At 32.5% G+C, this 20352-nt stretch overlaps 1 protein-coding gene and 1 long non-coding RNA gene across 2 annotated transcripts in view; one reads left to right on the top strand and one right to left on the bottom strand.

The window, feature by feature from the left end:
- Window positions 1-12859, top strand: part of LOC127724622 (uncharacterized) — a 311306-nt gene extending 298447 nt beyond the window's left edge. The window contains exons 4-5 of the long non-coding RNA XR_007992616.1: window positions 11683-11742; window positions 12284-12859. This is a non-coding gene — a long non-coding RNA (uncharacterized LOC127724622). The remainder of the gene's footprint in view (window positions 1-11682; window positions 11743-12283) is intronic.
- Window positions 1-20352, bottom strand: part of LOC127724568 (receptor-type tyrosine-protein phosphatase T-like) — a 147500-nt gene that overhangs the window by 111177 nt on the left and 15971 nt on the right. The window lies entirely within an intron of this gene.

The raw sequence follows: 20352 nt of genomic DNA, 5'->3' as shown, positions 1-20352 counted from the left end.
GTTTATAACAATTTCTTTTTCATTCAGTCACAGGTGGTCATCGTGTTGTGGCCAGTTAATTTAACTTTAATATGTTTGCTTTAATTAACCTAACGTTAAGTATATGGGACCAAAAGTATTAATGGTCACATTTTAGAACAATTTTATTTGTGGCTTTGGGCTTTCTAAAAGTAAGTACCTATCATAAACAAAATTCTTTCTAAATTAAAGTCTCGTTCGTAGTAGTATAAAAAGAACTGTCCCTAACAAGACAGTTCAGATTGTAACTAGGCAATGAATAAAAACAGTTCCTCTAAGCCATTGAGTTTAATAGTGCCACAATATAAAAGTTACATGTATATATAATTTTCATCCATCTGTATATCATTCTATTCTACTTTTCTAATAAAAGTGCAGTGCAAGTGCATGGTGGACACTCTTCTGTAAAAATTCGATTTTTCTAAAAGATTGGATATGAGTAGGCATTCATATTTTCCCGCAAAAACAATCTTCCATGCAGAGTTACCGGTCCTTGCCGGGATTGTCGCAAAACGTTCTTGAGGTATTCTTCCGCATGCATTGACACAATTTTTCGGTACGTGTGCATAGATATTATCAATGATTTTTCACTTATATATATATATATATATATATATATATCTAACGACAAAACATTTTCATATCATCAATTTATGTTCTAAACAAAAATATTTTTATCAGTATTCATTGAAGAGATGTATTTATAACAAACGATAAGGAATATTAGTTTGCACTCGTTAATATCCGCGTATTTATCATGTTTATAGATCGGTTACAAACCCAAAACGAAAGTTACGTAATGGAAATCTAGGCAATAGCAATACATCGGAATGCCCTCACGGTCATCGCAATGTAAAAATGGTTTAATGCGGTAGCAGAAATGCTTTTGTTGCTACTCTTCATCTTAAGATTTGCAGGATAGTTTTCAGTAATAAAGTCCACTGTATAAAGCAAATAATATGATTTCATTTGTTTGATTTACTTCCACTGTGACCACTGCTGGTAGACTATTAGTCCTCAGCTAGACGGAACTTTAGGAGACTTCTATTACACATTTGTTAATAGTAGTTTTGGGTAATATTAATCGTGTTGAAGTCAGCCCTTTTACACTGATATTATTTGTTTACATTCTATAAACTTTTTTAGGAACAATTCAATCTGTTTTTGGTCTCAGATATTCAGGATTTTCAATTTTATAATATCATAAAAATGATGTCATAAATAGATAAATACATATATAATATACAAAATATATAAAAAGGGTGGAGTACATGAAGTCTCAGATGCTGAACTATTTCCACAAAAGGATCGAAAAAAAGTTTACATCGTTCTATCAATTAACTTATTTTTCTCGTGGTCCATGATTGTGTGCTGATTGTTTATTAATGTCACAACCCGGTAGATTTCGGAAACAAACTCGAAAGTTAATTAGCTTGCGATCAGCAGTCACGAAATAAAATATCATTTGTCGATAATAAGATAAAGATTCGTTATAAATGTAAAAAAAACGTGCACAGGGGGATTAGTTTAGTGTACATGCATGCATTGGTTCAATAATTTCCTTAACATTAGAATTTCATATGACTTTAATTCATTGATTGTTTGAGTGACTGGTTGTTGACACAGAGTGGTTATATGTTATAAATTCACGACTCAAAACTTCTAATCACTGGACAAAATCAAAAAGCAAAACAAAAAATAAATCCCCAATCCTTTCATTGCTTTTTTTCATCAACAAATATGGAAATAATGGGGTAAATTATTAAAATGGATTGCATTACCTATTACAAATCAAAAAGACTAAAAGAGAAACGGGTTAGTACATATTAATAGTTGCAAACCAGCTTATTAGGTTCCAACAAGCTTTTGCAAACACCCATTGAGATACATGCAGTTTTACAAAAGGCACAATCAGCATTGAAGAACATACACAGAATACATGTGTTACGCTTAGTGGTGATTGCTGTTTAACTTTTAAATAATTTTAGTATAGATTACATTTATAGATAATTCTAATTGCATTTTAAAAACTTCAAGTTAGATCATTTATTAAATAGCTTCAATATATATACATATTCACCTCAAAAGCTAACAAAACCTTTAAACAGACTAATTCGGAAAGGATATAGTTACGATACGGTTGTCAAGTCATTAAGGATTGCATATTTTGGTATTAATATTTAGCACATACTTACAACTTCTCGTCCAATCAAATTGCTTATATTTGTCTGCTAATTTTCATAGTACATACTTTTCATGTGTACTAAGTAACTACGCATGAATGACCACAAGGGTAAGATTTCATTGTATCGTAATCAAGATATTTAAAACAAAAATTGCCACTGGCTATTTTGAAATAAAATGCTGTGTTCCAAATTAAATTGAATAGTTTGTAATTAGTTTTCACGTTATTAAAATCTTTGGATCTAAAAAATGTTTTTGACAATTGCAAATTTTATCATTTAAATAAAGGGTAATACATATGGTTCTTTATACCTTGATTAGAGTACAACGATATCTTAAAATTATGATAATGTATCATCCATGCAATTATACTTTGTACACAGAAAAGTGTGTACTATGAAACCTTGTGAAGGAAAATTAAAGCAACTTGGTGATATTTTTTTTAAACTTTCTTAAGGGAGGTGATCTATTTTGTCATGAATTGATTGATTTATTGATTATTGGTTGCTTAATGTCCAGTGGCAAATATTTCATGCATGTTTAGGACGATGTCATGAATTGAAAAACTGTGATTATGTCTGAAGATAATGTGCCACCTATATATATATATAAACATATTCTGATAAATCTTTTAGTTTTTACTTTGAAATAATAAAAAAAAAAAAAACACAAAACACAAAACACAAAACCTATAATCTCTGATCTATTGGTAGTTGCTTTTTAATGCCTATCTGCTAGACTATATCTATGGGGACAAACTATCTATATGTTTCAAATTTATTATAGCTTTAGTTTTACTATGAAATTAAAAAATGTTTTCAAAACATGTAAAGCTTCCACTGCAATTTAATTATTGCCTGTTTTTGGTCAATTTATTTTGTCATCTTACCATGTAAGAAGAACATGTATAGTAAAACACCGCTTTATATCAGTATACATACTTACACCAGCAGCTACCATCTTTTCATTCTGGAGTGAAGGGCCTTTTGAAATCACATATTTTACAATGATACTAGTGAGTAGATTTACAAAACTTCATTAATGAGCTCCGTTTTACAAACACCTGTGATACAAGTAGTCAGCCAAAATAAACTATCAATAGACCAATTAAAAGATTACTCGAGTTGTAAATATGTGCTAAATTGGATAGTCTATGAAAAGGTATATACTATGAAATTTCATAGTATATACCTTTCCATAGACTAACCTAGACTTAAACCATTGTCGTGACGTCAGCCTATTCATTTACCGTGGATTCTTTATCTAGAATCAACGCTTCCTAAATCTGTCGCTGAAATCGATTCACCAAATTATATTCAATTGTTTCCTTTGTGTGCCTAATTTCATTAAGTTTGAATCGGCTAATTTACTGATTTCTGTTCACTAACGGAATTAATTTTAAAACTTACCTTTAATTTTTGTAATTTGTATTTGCCTTCACTAGGAATCGATCCCGTCTTTGAAATCTGTTATGTGTGACTGACATCAACATATCGACGAAACCTCCCGGCTACCAATGGGTTACAATTGAAATGTCTATTTTATATATATAAATGAACATATGATATTCATCGGTACAACGGACACACAGGGCTTGTACCTTTATATATACATAATAGGCAATCGTATAGTATAAGTTGGTAGCCGCGAGGTTAGCATGGTGGAGATCAATGAGTTAAAGAGTCAATTTAAAGGTAGGGACGTGTCGGTTTAGGTTAGAATCCCTGTATTCTCTTTGTTATCCTTATTCTTTAGTTTTTCTGTCTTTTCTTATTTTGCATGTAATTGTGGATATTTTTGTAATAATAGCGAGTTCTCTCACTAAATAATACAAAATTTGGTGACTATTTTGAACGAATCTATCCCATCGAACTAAAGATAAAGGATACTACAGATACAGTTAAGTCTGCCTCATATCTTGACTTACATCTAGAAATTGACAATGAGGGTCGGTTGAAAACAAAACTTTACGACAAAAGAGATGATTTCAGCTTCCCAATTGTGAACTTTCCATTTATATGTAGCAACATTCCAGCAGCGCCTGCATACGGAGTATATATCTCCCAATTGATACGATATTCCCGGGCTTGTGTTTCCTATCATGATTTCCTTGATAGAGGATTGCTGCTCACAGGGAAGCTATTTAACCAAGAGTTCCAAATGGTGAAGTTGAAGTCATCCCTTCGTAAATTTTACGGACGCCATCACGAGTTGGTTGACCGTTATGGAATAACCGTTTCACAGATGATATCGGATATGTTCCTTATGTCGTAACTACAATACCCTCCCTTTTCACGAATGTACTTACCGAATTAGACTATTTACCGGATTTGTAATAACATAAGCAACACGACGGGTGCCACATGTGGAGCAGGATCTGCTTACCCTTCCGGACCATCTGAGATCACCCCCAGTTTTTGGTGGGGTTCGTGTTGCTTAGACTTTGGTTTTCTATGTTGTGTCGTCTGTACTATTGTTTGTCTGTTTGTCTTTTTATTTTTGGCCATGGCATTGTCAGTTTGTTTTCGATCTATGAGTTTGACTGTCCCTCTGGTGTCTTTCGTCCCTCTTTTACCGTTTATATTTGGCTATTTCACATATTTGAAACGAAAATCATTACATTCAATTTGCCCATTTTTGTTTTATAAATATAGTATGATTTCATTTGTTTTACTACATAACTTTACAAATGTTTATTCGCAAGTTCCTTCCTATATATGCGAGTAAATCGTGATGTGCCTAGAATTAGGCTTCTTGTCAAAAATTTCGGTAACATACTTATTATATATATTTTATATATGGTCTTTGGTCAGGTTGTTGTCTCTTTGACACATACCCCATTTCCATTCTTAATTTTATTAGAAATAAGTTCGAATATGTCTTATTTTGTAAACACAGCCTGATAATTTAAAGGCAGACGTGTTGTGCTATATTTGTATTTTTCTAACCAATTAATTGTGATCTTAGATTTATTAATGCATCGTTGAACATGATGACAGGGTTATTTAAACTCACTAACAATACCTTCTAATTAAGAAAAGGCTTTAAATTTGGAAATACATTGACACAATAGTTTAAGTTATAGATACAATGAATAAGCGTTGATTCATGAAAAACAAACCTCATGGTTTCTTTTTCAAGAATCAACGCTTATTCATTGTATCTATATTACTGATTCACTCATAAGGTCTTTGCGTCGGAAATAAACACATTTATTCTAAAACCAGTTGTTGGCATGATACGGCCGGGTTATGTTCTTCTCATATATTTTATGATGGTATGATATTAAACCCCTAACGGGAGTGATTGTACTTGATTTTCATATGATGAAGACATAATCTTTCAATCAGTTTAATTGAGGTCTAGAGCTGACATGTCAGTAACTGCTAGTAGTCTTTTGTTCATTTATGTATCATTGTCATTTTACTTGGTTTCTTTTGTTACCTATTCTGACATCGGACTCGGACTTCTTTTGAACTGAGTTTTTATGTGTTTCTTTATTCTACATTGGCTAGAGGTATAGGGGAAGGGTTGAGATCTCACAAAACATGTTTAACCCCGCCGCATTTTTGCGCCTGTCCCAAGTCAGGAGCCTCTGGCCTTTGTTAGTCTTGTATGTTTTTTAATTTTAGTTCATTTATATGTTTTGGAGTTAAGTGTGACGTCCATTTTAACTGAACTAGTACACAATTTTATTTAGGGGCCAGCTGAGGACCACCTCAGGGTGTGGGATTTTCTCGCTGCGTTGAAGATCCATTGGTGGCCTTCGGCTGTTGTCTGCGCTTTGGTCGGGTTGTTGTCTCTTTGACATATTCCCCATTTCCATTCTCAATTTTATGTATGTACATGCACACCTAACAAATGCGTATAACTACATATTAACTATCATTTTACTATCGATCATTTAAGTGTGACTGTAAAATCTATAATGTTTTAGAGAATTTATAGTCATAATACAAATGCATATGCACATGGTTTAAATTTCACTGATTTAAATTGATCTCAAACATATTTTAAACCAAACATCTTTTAACAAGTACGTTTTTTCTTAAATTTAATCGATTTCAATATTATATGGGTTTCTTCAGATAACTTTTCAATTAGAAACATTTTTTGACAAAATAATTCTTTAGGCCATGTGCAAAAAAAAATTATACAACTATGTTAAAATGACAAAGAACATGAATTTGAATTCTACTGTTGATTTAAAGGTCCAACGATGCAAGACCATTGTTGTCATTAACCAAGTGAACGACAAACCCGACAAAGCATTCCAATAGATGTCATTTAATATCAACGTCTATGGTGTTTTGCAATTCATTCTGAAAGAGAAGTTATCTAAAACATATATACGCCATAACAGTTAAAATATTATAGTTTATCTTAAGCATAGGAAAACAAAATATTTAAGGCTTTTAGACGGCACCAAAACCAAGCTACCATCTAAACTCCAGTATCAGATACATAATTATATCACATTTATGTTCAAGACGATCACATATTGATGTAATATGGAAATACTAGTAACCTTATTTGCACTTAACCGACAGTTGACTTGTCACTTTATGAATATGAGTAAATTTACTAGAAGCTCTAAAGAGCCTATGTCGCTCACCTAGGTCTATGTGATTCTTCAACAATGGACTCTCTCCAACATTGTGGATTAGAAATAATTCATGACAAAAATCTCTTTTTTGTTGATCTTGTATTGCTGATCAATTTTACTATTTACAGTTTCTCTCTATCTCTATAGTTTTTGCCCAAAACACAAAAACGGGTAAAAAAAATCGCCATTCAAGGGCAACAACTCCTATATAGAGTCTACAAACGATTTTTGCAAAATTAAACTTATTTTGTAGATCTTGTCATGCTGATATTTTTTGCTATTTGAATTGTCTATCTATCTTTAATAGTTTTCAAGATAATAGGCTAAAACGTAAAATATTGGTTTATTTTTTTCATTAAAGGGCTTTAACTCCAAGATCGTCATACTATTTTAACAATGTGGGTTTTTTGTAGATCTTGTCTTGCTGATTATTTTTTGTTTTTTTTTGTTTATTGAAGTTTCTATCTAAATATTATAGTTTTTCAGATATTAGGAAAAAACTCAAAAACAAACGATAAAAATTTAGGGGGAAACAACTCTAATAAGGGGTCGTCAGAAGACTCTTGTCTTAAAACTAAAGAAGCTAGAGAAAAACCGTCCCAAACTAGGGGAGAGCCAGCTGTCGAGACTGCATTGCTAATTGTTAGGAATATTAACTACATTAGTCGTATTCTTAAATCAAAACATGTTAATTTTTGTAATAAAACATATGAAAACAGCGGAATTAACCACTTTTGGAGTGTAAAAAATTCTTTGGATGTTTTAGATAAATTACGTGCATTTGATGGTCCTTGTGATTCGGTTGACAGTTTTGACTTTTCCACTCTATATACTACCCTTCCACACAATCTTATCAAACAAAAGTTTTCCTATCTAATTAAATGGTCGTTTGATAAATCTGGTTGCAAATTTATTTGCTGCAACTCATATAAAGCCTTTTTCTCTAACGAGAAAGGTTAATATGCTAGATATACTTACTGGAGGTGTGATGAGATGATTAAAGCACTAACTTTTCTCCTTGACAACATTTATAAAGTTTATCGACAGAATGTAAGTATTCCTATGGGCACTAATTGTGCCCCTTTAATAGCAGACTTGTTCCTATACTGCAATGAATTACAGTTTATGGCCAAACTCAGTAAAGAACCGTCTAAATTCCATTTAATTGATATATTCAACAACACTAACCGTTATCTTGATTATATTTTTTTGTTAAATAATCAAGAATTCTCTAATTATACTGCTGAAATTTACCCAAAGGAACTTCCTTTAAATAAATCTAATATCAACAGCAATAACTGTCGTCTCCTAGATTTAGATATTTTAGTATTACACTAGAAACTCTACACAAAAATTTACGCCAAAAGGGATGATTTTGCTTTCCCTATTGTTAATTTTCCCTTTTTGGACGGTGATGTTCCTTTGGCACCGTCTTACGGTGTTTATATAGCCATCTTGTTCGCTATGCTCGTGTTTGTAGTGACTTTTTGGATTTTAATTAGCGTAATCAATGTATTACTAGTCAATAATTAAGTCAGGGATTTCGTTACCACATATTACTTATAACCTTTACGATACAAAGATTTTGTCTGCAAGTTTGGCTGTACTTGTAGAAAACTTATTTCAAACGGAATAGCACATCCTAAATTTTTCGCTGATGTTGTAAACCGAGCCCGGAAATTAGATACGATCCGGATAAACTTATCAATCCTTTAAATAAACTTATTCTAAAAGGTTACCAATTCAACGCTGTAATTAAATCTTTGAATATTGTTTTTATTGGTGTAAATATTGATTTTGTTATCAGTACATTAAAACCATACTTAATATTACACATATGTACTTTCACGGTACTACAATCTGTCGATACTTATAGTTTGGCATGGTCATGTTTTTCTCTGACTGTTAATGACGTCTTTACACTAAATCCATTGGATGTTTGATGTGTACTGATTGATATTTTAGTCTAAGATACATGATTTTTTTCATTAGTTTTTATTGGCTTTGAACTAGCTGTCAGTAACTGCGAGTACTCTCAGATCTGTACTTAGTGTCTTTTTGTTTTTGGGATGTATAAGAACCCGTCCACTTCCACTTTTTGTTTTTGTTAGATGTATTTCTATTTGTATCCATCTGATGAGTTAAGCCTTTTTCAACTGATTTTTATATTTTGTTCTTATGTTGTACTGTTACACCACTGTCCCAGGTTAGGGGAGGGTTGAGCGCTCACAAACATGTTTAACCTCGCCACATTCTTTATGTGCCTGTCCCAAGTCAGCAGCCTGTAGTTCATTGGTTGTCGTTGGTTCATGTCTATTATATTTGTTCTTCGTAAATTGTTTTGTTATAAATTATGCCGTTAGTTTTCTCAATTGAATTGTTTTATATTTTTCATGTCGTGGCCTTTTATAGCCGACCATACGGTATGGGTTTTTCTCATTGTTGAAGGCCGTACGGTTGCCTATAATTGCTTACATCCACTTCATTTGAACTTTGGTGGATAGGTTGTTTCATTGGCAATTATACCACATATCCTTATTTATTTTAATGCTGCTGTATTCAAAAATTATAATTTGAATGTTGAATTTAAGGAAAGCTCTGATTTTGAAATTAAATCCTTCTCTTTTGCTTTCGATTGATATCATCCCGCATTTCATGTTATATTGTTCGCTGAACGGGCAACGATCAGAGCTAAGCCTAGGTCGTTTTCTACCTACAACCCTTGAATTTATGAAATTGACATTATAATTATTATCGATATAATTATCTTTTTCATCTACGTAAATCGATTTGTGTTTTTCGCCACTTTATTTAAGATTTTTTAAACATTAATTTCATTCGTTTGATCAAATTTCTTAATTAAATTTGTCACTTGTCTACAAAAGAAATCCCTTTTTGTTTCATTTTTGCAAACACCTTTGAAAATCTTTTTTATGATCTCTCATGTAAATATCAAAAATGAATCCAGTTTGCATGTTCAATTACGGGTGGGAATTAAAGATTAAATGTTGTTTATATACACCTGTATTTTACCCTTGGGCTGTCTTCGTGTTGTCTTTTGATAATTTGAAGGAACATTATCGTCTTTTGAAACTATATCAAAGACTGAAATGGTTTTTTTTTTACGATTGCATACGACATTAATATAAAATTATTGCTGGCGATTTTTAGTACGGATATACTGAGACTACTATAATGGCGGATAGACGCCTTCTTGTCAATCATTTCGCGTCACGTGCCGAGTCACGTGATCGTAAGCACCATTTTGATTACAATTTTACAATTTACAAATTGTTCATCTGAATTTAACCCATTAGCGATCAAAATTACCCAAGTCTAACGGACTACTAGACATAAGTACTAACTCACTGTTACTTTCCGATTTGATGAGTAAATTTAAAGCCTATGAATACACTAGTTTATTTAAAGTGTTTAAAAACAAACATTTATTAACATTTCAAATCCTATTTTCATACTTTCTGAAATATACCACTCTTCAATCAGTCACATCGGTTGTAAAATTAGTTATTATTTTCTTTTCCGTAATCAACAATGGCGGATAGATGCCTTCTTGTCAATCATTTCGCGTCACGTGTCGAGTCACGTGATCGTAGGCACCGTTTTAATTGGAATAGGATCCCAGTTACGGCAACCAGTCCGGTACCCACGAATGTAGTTCTTAAAAAAAATATATAACTTTTATTTAAAATGGTGTAGTTTTATTATTACACAAGTTCTGTAACTGAATGTAGATTTATTTGAAAGGGTAGGCTTTCTAGCTTGAATTTCTGTAAAAATTTTGATTGATTTAAATGTAATCAGGCGTCGGTACATAGAGTAAATTGCCTAAATTCTAGCGTTTATTCTTCCCCGGAAGTTGATGGACCTACCCTGTTGTCAATCGAAACAAATTTTTGCAACGGAATGCCGGTCATGAGGCACTGAGATTGTACTTAGAAACTTCGAAACAAATGCCTAACATGAAACAGAAGTCCCAAGGTGGCTATCAAAATTATTTATTGGACAGCACCCCATTTATTTACTATGATTTTCAATGCGTTTCAATGGGGGAAATAACTGGGTCCCCGTTCCTGTCAGAGGGCATATTTTGAACACTTCAATCTGCAATTGTAAGCTTGTTTTTGGGGTTACATGGATGAAATTTGGCCAGAAACTTGAAAAGTCAATAAGAAAAACAATGGTGTAATTATTTTTAAAATTTGAATTAAACTTTTTAAATTAAACTGAAATTTAAATTTATGAAATTTTTAAAAAGTTTGTTTTTCAATTTAAAGTTTCAGAAGGGGTCACAGTAAGGTCATTTTGATGGTATTATGTATTCATACACTTGTAAGTTAAAATGGAGGGATTTTTCAAAAAATTTCAGCAAAGAATATTAGAAAAGAGCCACCTGGCAAGAAATAACAAATGTCTTATATGGGATCAGGGGACAACAAAAGATGGAAAATATGGGCTTATTTCTTTCCAGTAACATATTTCTGGGACCTGGAAAAAGAAAAAAGCCCATATATTCAGTTTTATGGTTTTTAATTAGTTTTTGATAAGTTTTAAATATTAAATACAACATTTTATGCCATTTTATGTGTCAAAAAAGTTTGTGTGGGAATGCGGGTCACATTACCGAAGAGCCGCATCACATAAATAACCACAGAATATTTCGTAAACTCAGAAAATCTTGCCAGGGGCTCTCCAATTTTCCAGATTGGGGCCTGGATTTTTTTGGAAGATATATAAGGGGTAGGGCTATAGCTTATATAAACAATTTTAACTGAATGTACAACAATTTTAGACTCCTTTTTAAAGATTTTGGTGGTCCTTAAAAGGACCGTTAATTTTGTCTGTATCTTTTTCAGCAGTAGATGAATGCAGCTATATCTTCCTTTGATTTTGGAACTTTTGAAGAACAGCTTCTGGTAGGTATATTCTTCTTAGCAGGTATTACTCTACCATATGAATGATCGTCCTTTATGCTTTTACAAATGCAGCATCAAGTTTTGGATCAGGTTGCCCTTTTTTACATTTGTATATCTATCTGTACATTTACTTCGATCCTTTTCTTCCACATGAACCTTAGTCTTCTGTCCGCCGGTTGTAAATTTTTCTTTTTCCTTTCTGGAGTATTTTGGTTTACTTTGTTCCGTTCACACTCCCTTTACATCTGGTCGAAGTGTTTTAATGAACCTATTGAGATTTTAAAACCAATACATTCTGCTTTTTGTCACAAGGAATAAGCTATACCATTATTCAAATTGTGAATTATTGCTGATGCCCTCCCTTCAAATTTCTAGAAAAGTTCACATTCTTTGGTAAGGAAACACTTAGTGCTCCCTTAACAGCTTCACCTTTTTGAGTACATGTATTATGATTAAATTTCATTTTCATAAATACTTCTTCGCTAAGTTTCATTTTTAAAAGTTCCCGCATTATTAACTTGTCTTTGTTATCCATATTCAGGTTGGTTAACTTGTTTGGACCCAAGTACATAGATCTCTGCCACCAACAGTTTGAGTGTTCACCACCACCACACACGTATGAACTAGTGGGACATTTAGAGCAGTCACAAGTATAACAATGCACAGTAGCATTAAGCATTCAGGCAGATCCAGGATTTCCCTCGACATTTGTTATACTGTAGGAGGTGCCGTCTTGACTGGTTTTAGCTACAAGTGAGAACTTCTCAGCATCTAGCCTGCTCCATTGTATATTAAATGAACTTAGCTGACTGTTTGAAGACTAAGTCTCATGATTTATACCCTTGTTATGGGGTATGCTTCTTTGCATATGTAATTCTTATAAGATTTTTTTTTTAATTAAAAAATTAATTATAATTAACTTTTTTTCAGCAAAATTTTTTTTAACTAGATTTCTATACAAATAATGAATTTATCTATCATGTGCAATTTACAGAATGTAAATATCTTTTAAAATAAAAAAGTTTTGCTGATTTTAAGAATATTTTCTTCATGAATTTATGATTTTATCCGATCAATTTTCTGGTATTTGAGATGTCATAGATAAGGATCAATAACTCTTTAACTGTTGGATCAAATCTATTGAAGCTTTGCACAATAACTACTGAGATGTATATCTTTATTTTAAAAGTGCAGTTTTAAGTCTGGAAAAAAAATTAAAGTCTGACAGGAATAGGATCCCAGTTACGGCAACCAGTCCGGTACCCACGAATGTAGTTCTTAAAAAAAATATATAACTTTTATTTAAAATGGTGTAGTTTTATTATTACACAAGTTCTGTAACTGAATGTAGATTTATTTGAAAGGGTAGGCTTTCTAGCTTGAATTTCTGTAAAAATTTTGATTGATTTAAATGTAATCAGGCGTCGGTACATAGAGTAAATTGCCTAAATTCTAGCGTTTATTCTTCCCCGGAAGTAGATGGACCTACCCTGTTGTCAATCGAAACAAATTTTTGCAACGGAATGCCGGTCATGAGGCACTGAGATTGTACTTAGAAACTTCGAAACAAATGCCTAACATGAAACAGAAGTCCCAAGGTGGCTATCAAAATTATTTATTGGACAGCACCCCATTTATTTACTATGATTTTCAATGCGTTTCAATGGGGGAAATAACTGGGTCCCCGTTCCAATTACAATTTTACTGGTCAATACGGGAAGTGACCAATCTCTGTGTTATAGTAGTCTCTCAGGGATATAGAACGATTCCAAATTGTTCCAATTTGCCAAGGATTTGTATAGTAATACTTACATAACGTTTATCTAGGTGTTTAGGCGATGCAAATATCCGCCATTAATCCAGGCACGCTGAGCATCTTCGAAATACACCATGGTTAATAACACAAAATCTCGCGCTGCATAACACATTATAATACAGTCTATGCAAAAGTCCACGAGATTTCAATCCTTCTTACTATACAAATCCTTGAATTTGCTAATTTTATTGAATTTGGTGGTTTGTTCTATACTAGATCTGGGACTATTATACTATGTTAGTGTAATAGTCCCAGACTAGATCGGTGAACATTTTATTATCTAGCTCTGTCAAATCTTTAAATATGGCGATCCCGGGAAATACAGGTGTCAGAACACCAATTCGATCACTCACTCTAATTTAGAACGTATGCAAAAGTAGCCCTTTCCCTGACAAAAAATAGTGCTTTTGATGTCATTGTTTACCTAAACTAACCAACAAATTTGCAGATATGAAAATCTAAAATCGTTGTCAATAATTATGTACATTTCACAAAAATGTACGCACTTGTCGATCGTTGGTTTATAAAGATAGAAAGTTACGGAACTATAGATAGTCACAATTTAAAGTGTATATATTGAAAATAAGAGAGAAACCTCCAGAACCAATCTGATTTAAATCCAGATCTATATCTAACTTGCTTTGCTTCGTCGAAGTTATGAACATAGCAAAATCACATATATATATTTCAATTAAAATGTTCCAGAACAGCTTAAAAATTCGTCATCACAATTGTTAGTTATATTGTATAATAATGTGAACATGGTGAAATAGCACGTAAAATTCCGACTTAGTGTGACTATCTTGTAAAAAGTAGGGTTCTTATAATACCCAATGGCAATTTCCCGTTCCGACATGCATATCATACATGTATGTGTCTCTGGACGTTAAAATTCCATTCCATCATTATCATCTTCGTCAAATATTGCTGGTGTTTTTTTACATGTACATGTATGCACTCCAAGTTATCCCTATTTAAACTCATTTACATAAAAGGTTATATGTATAACACAGATATTTAGTGCAAAGGAAATTCTAAAGATGAAAGTACATTAGGCTGACATAGTTCGATAATGCTTCGAATTATATAGAAACAGAGCATATCAAAAAACTTTTCAAATGCCGAATTCCTGACTTCAGCGGTTCATTTGTGAAATAGAAGAAAAGAGAACACTTGGTACAGTGTATCTGAGTGACTCTACGTCTCGATCAAGCTTCACAAATTGATTACAGAATATTCAAGATTTACGGCTTTACTTAAATAAAAAGATGTGGGCTATGATTGCTAATGAGAAAAACTATGCAGAAGAGACCAAATTAGCCCTAACTAAGTTTTAAGAGTACACAACAACCCTATTTTTTGTGCATTATATGTTCGGAAATATACGTCTTACTAATTAGCATGTTTTAGTAGCAAATGCTATATTTTAACTCTAGTCCTAAACAAAAAGGATGTTTTTCTTTTTATCTGACAAGCATAATTTCGGATTAGATAATCATACAAGTACGGAGGCTATAGGATTTATAATTCGGGTTGGCTTTGGCCGACTTCGTATTATATCCCCGACCTGACACATTATTTTTCACATAAAACATTTAAATTTCAGTTCCTTAAAGGAGACATGACACGATTTTTTTTTTTTTTTTTTTTTTTATTAAATTGATAAATATTAGTCTTCAAACATGTTTAGTACCATTTTGCTGGTCAAAACCTGATAAATCGGCATTGTTCTGGTCAAAGAATCCAGCGCTTGTCATTAAGAATGATTTTTAATTAGATAACGATCACGTGATTGTGCTTACGTCAGTGGTTACAAGCTGGGAAAATGTCTCTAACTGGACGATGTCGTTACACTATGGACGGTATTGACAGCACTTTTGCCGATTACTGACAAACTATAAAGACATTGTGTGTGAAAAATAACCAAGAAAAGGATATTAATTCTTCATGCGAAGAGTCCAAAAACGACGATTTTTCAGACAATACCGATCGTATTGTTACCATACATATTTGGTTTGTCTGATGAATAGATTAATAGACCGCTTTCTGCATATTTTTTCATTTAAATAAAACTAATAATACTTTATTATCATGATTGAAAATATAAATTTCTAATTATTGATGATCAAATTGTTCTTTTTTCTCTCTGTTACGGTAATGTTATAATTATGTGTGCGCCAGAAGCAGAAAAAAAAAATGATAGTAAAAGTCAAATTAGGCGTTCACAAAGTGTCCATTCTTTTTAACATTTATTTATTAATTAGAGACTTTTAATAGGTATAAATTATCACCAAAAGTTATGCTTATAATTTTTTTGGTTGGAAACCATACATCTCACAAAGGATTTGTATAGTGAAAAATCCTTTATCACACTATTTCTGCATTAGGATATCCAATTAACGATTTTATTACTTTCCCCCTTTTATGTAAACAATTCAATTCAATATTTTATTTACGTCTCACCTTATGTATGAGATTACACAATACAAAACATTTATTGGAGGCTGTTGTTTTAGTGATTAAATGTTGACACCTATAGCATACTTGACCAGGTGAAAGGTAAGAAGGCATCTGTAGTGTTATTTAGTCACGTGTTATGTTATTTAACTTTTAAAATCATACATTTCTAAGAAAAACTATCTTATGTTGAAATAATTAATATTGTTATACTACACTTCTAAAGTATGCTATTCCATCCAGACCCTTATAAATCTAACTTCAAATTTAAGGAATTACACATAGTAAATTCAAATTCACTTATTTCCACCCCTCTCTTCCAAATATCATTTAGCAATCAATTTGTTTATTGCTAGCAGCAAAACGCTTGATTCCAGGAAAATATTCGCAACACATTATGTTCTTTTTCAAAATATTTCTTCTAAAAGGGGTCATTTGAATAAATGTTAGATTTTCAATCGGACTGAGCAGGAAAATGTTTACATGTACATTTAACTTCAGTCTTCGAGAACATGAGTTGTGTATTAGCTGTACTTGGCTTTGATCTAGCTAACAGTATTTGTGCGTTGTCTCTATTGTTTTAACATTAGTGGTTTCTCTACTTCGTACCGATCTTTTGCGTTAGACTAGTTTTTATAGTTCTTATGTACTGCTGTAAGACCACTGTCACACGTTGGGAGGGGGAGGGGGTAGGCGCTCACAAACACGTATACCACCGACACATTTTGAATGTGCCTGTCTTAAATCAGGAGCATATAGATCAGTGGTTGCCGTTGATTCATGTCTGTTAATTTTTTTCTGCGGAAATTATTTTGTTATAAATAAGTTAGTTTTCTCGTTAAAATTGTTTCACATTTTCACGTTTAGAACTTTTATAGACGAATATACGGTATGGGGTTTTCTCATCATTGGAGACCGTACGGTAAACCTGAATCTTTACCACCTAAATAGTTGTCAATAATTATATTCGATGTTCAATATAATAAAATTGAGAATGGAAATAGGGAATGTGCCAGAAAAAGAATGTAAAAGACTTATGATTCACATTCTCGTATCATTTCCTTTTTTGCTTTTTATGCTTTTTGTCTAACAATTTCTTATGAAGTTATAGACTTGCAAGCATACAAGAATATTACTTTTCTATCTCAAGAAGTCAATTAAAAATGCATCTGTTATAAATCTTTTTATATCTGCATATTCTTAAAAGCGATAAAAATAAGAACTATATACAGGTTGTCTATTAGTTATCAACACCGGTTAGGGTATTTAATTGGTGGTGCATAGGGTATTGTATGGTCGTACTACAGGTATTCATTAAACATATGATCATGCAGGTAGTTGTACCTGTATAATGTATTACTGTAACAATAATATATTCCAATCTCACCTGTGCCCTCGGCAAAACCAGCATCCAGGATGTACACAAAGAGCTTATGAAGTAATATTGCGTAATAACTATATGTCTTATCAATCCCCCATGTGGAATGACACCTAAAGTTTGCAACTTCAAACGAGACCTGAAATTGCGAAACTCAATCATCTGTACTGTACACCTGTGACCTATGATGAACTCATGGCATGACACCCGAGACCCCAACTCTTGATTCCTTATGAAAGTGGGCGGAAAGAAGTGTAGTTTGGGCTTGTTAAAAAGTCCCATCTTTACACCTTCTAAGTCTGCGTGTCATTCGACAAACAGAAAATATCATGTCAATATTCTTTTTAATTATATTGTTGAATCCATCGGCATCACACATAATCATTGTTTATCACTGTCATGCGTTTTGTTGGATACTGATAATCGAAACTAAATTTGTGCTGTACCCATATGTCAATATGAATGAATGTAACCACTGACGTAGTAGCCTCGTTCTGAGTGACTTCCGGGATGGAAATATGCATATTTGACAGGTCGATAAATCGTTGCATTAAAATCTCATTAAAATACATATTTTACCAAATAGTTGACACTTCTATTGCTCTGTTACGGTAATGTTATAATTATGTGTGCGCCAGAAGCAGAAAAAAAAATGATAGTAAAAGTCAAATTAGGCGTTCACAAAGTGTCCATTCTTTTTAACATTTATTTATTAATTAGAGACTTTTAATAGGTATAAATTATCACCAAAAGTTATGCTTATAATTTTTTTGGTTGGAAACCATACATCTCACAAAGGATTTGTATAGTGAAAAATCCTTTATCACACTATTTCTGCATTAGGATATCCAATTAACGATTTTATTACTTTCCCCCTTTTATGTAAACAATTCAATTCAATATTTTATTTACGTCTCACCTTATGTATGAGATTACACAATACAAAACATTTATTGGAGGCTGTTGTTTTAGTGATTAAATGTTGACACCTATAGCATACTTGACCAGGTGAAAGGTAAGAAGGCATCTGTAGTGTTATTTAGTCACGTGTTATGTTATTTAACTTTTAAAATCATACATTTCTAAGAAAAACTATCTTATGTTGAAATAATTAATATTGTTATACTACACTTCTAAAGTATGCTATTCCATCCAGACCCTTATAAATCTAACTTCAAATTTAAGGAATTACACATAGTAAATTCAAATTCACTTATTTCCACCCCTCTCTTCCAAATATCATTTAGCAATCAATTTGTTTATTGCTAGCAGCAAAACGCTTGATTCCAGGAAAATATTCGCAACACATTATGTTCTTTTTCAAAATATTTCTTCTAAAAGGGGTCATTTGAATAAATGTTAGATTTTCAATCGGACTGAGCAGGAAAATGTTTACATGTACATTTAACTTCAGTCTTCGAGAACATGAGTTGTGTATTAGCTGTACTTGGCTTTGATCTAGCTAACAGTATTTGTGCGTTGTCTCTATTGTTTTAACATTAGTGGTTTCTCTACTTCGTACCGATCTTTTGCGTTAGACTAGTTTTTATAGTTCTTATGTACTGCTGTAAGACCACTGTCACACGTTGGGAGGGGGAGGGGGTAGGCGCTCACAAACACGTATACCACCGACACATTTTGAATGTGCCTGTCTTAAATCAGGAGCATATAGATCAGTGGTTGCCGTTGATTCATGTCTGTTAATTTTTTTCTGCGGAAATTATTTTGTTATAAATAAGTTAGTTTTCTCGTTAAAATTGTTTCACATTTTCACGTTTAGAACTTTTATAGACGAATATACGGTATGGGGTTTTCTCATCATTGGAGACCGTACGGTAAACCTGAATCTTTACCACCTAAATAGTTGTCAATAATTATATTCGATGTTCAATATAATAAAATTGAGAATGGAAATAGGGAATGTGCCAGAAAAAGAATGTAAAAGACTTATGATTCACATTCTCGTATCATTTCCTTTTTTGCTTTTTATGCTTTTTGTCTAACAATTTCTTATGAAGTTATAGACTTGCAAGCATACAAGAATATTACTTTTCTATCTCAAGAAGTCAATTAAAAATGCATCTGTTATAAATCTTTTTATATCTGCATATTCTTAAAAGCGATAAAAATAAGAACTATATACAGGTTGTCTATTAGTTATCAACACCGGTTAGGGTATTTAATTGGTGGTGCATAGGGTATTGTATGGTCGTACTACAGGTATTCATTAAACATATGATCATGCAGGTAGTTGTACCTGTATAATGTATTACTGTAACAATAATATATTCCAATCTCACCTGTGCCCTCGGCAAAACCAGCATCCAGGATGTACACAAAGAGCTTATGAAGTAATATTGCGTAATAACTATATGTCTTATCAATCCCCCATGTGGAATGACACCTAAAGTTTGCAACTTCAAACGAGACCTGAAATTGCGAAACTCAATCATCTGTACTGTACACCTGTGACCTATGATGAACTCATGGCATGACACCCGAGACCCCAACTCTTGATTCCTTATGAAAGTGGGCGGAAAGAAGTGTAGTTTGGGCTTGTTAAAAAGTCCCATCTTTACACCTTCTAAGTCTGCGTGTCATTCGACAAACAGAAAATATCATGTCAATATTCTTTTTAATTATATTGTTGAATCCATCGGCATCACACATAATCATTGTTTATCACTGTCATGCGTTTTGTTGGATACTGATAATCGAAACTAAATTTGTGCTGTACCCATATGTCAATATGAATGAATGTAACCACTGACGTAGTAGCCTCGTTCTGAGTGACTTCCGGGATGGAAATATGCATATTTGACAGGTCGATAAATCGTTGCATTAAAATCTCATTAAAATACATATTTTACCAAATAGTTGACACTTCTATTGCTATCGATGTATTTTTGGGGAAAGTTAAGTATAAATAAACATTTTGAAACACAAATTGAAAATCGTG

Source organism: Mytilus californianus, unplaced genomic scaffold, assembly GCF_021869535.1.
Source record: "Mytilus californianus isolate M0D057914Y unplaced genomic scaffold, xbMytCali1.0.p SCAF_1, whole genome shotgun sequence".
Classification (NCBI taxonomy): domain Eukaryota; kingdom Metazoa; phylum Mollusca; class Bivalvia; order Mytilida; family Mytilidae; genus Mytilus; species Mytilus californianus.
This window is presented reverse-complemented; position numbering and strand designations above follow the sequence as displayed.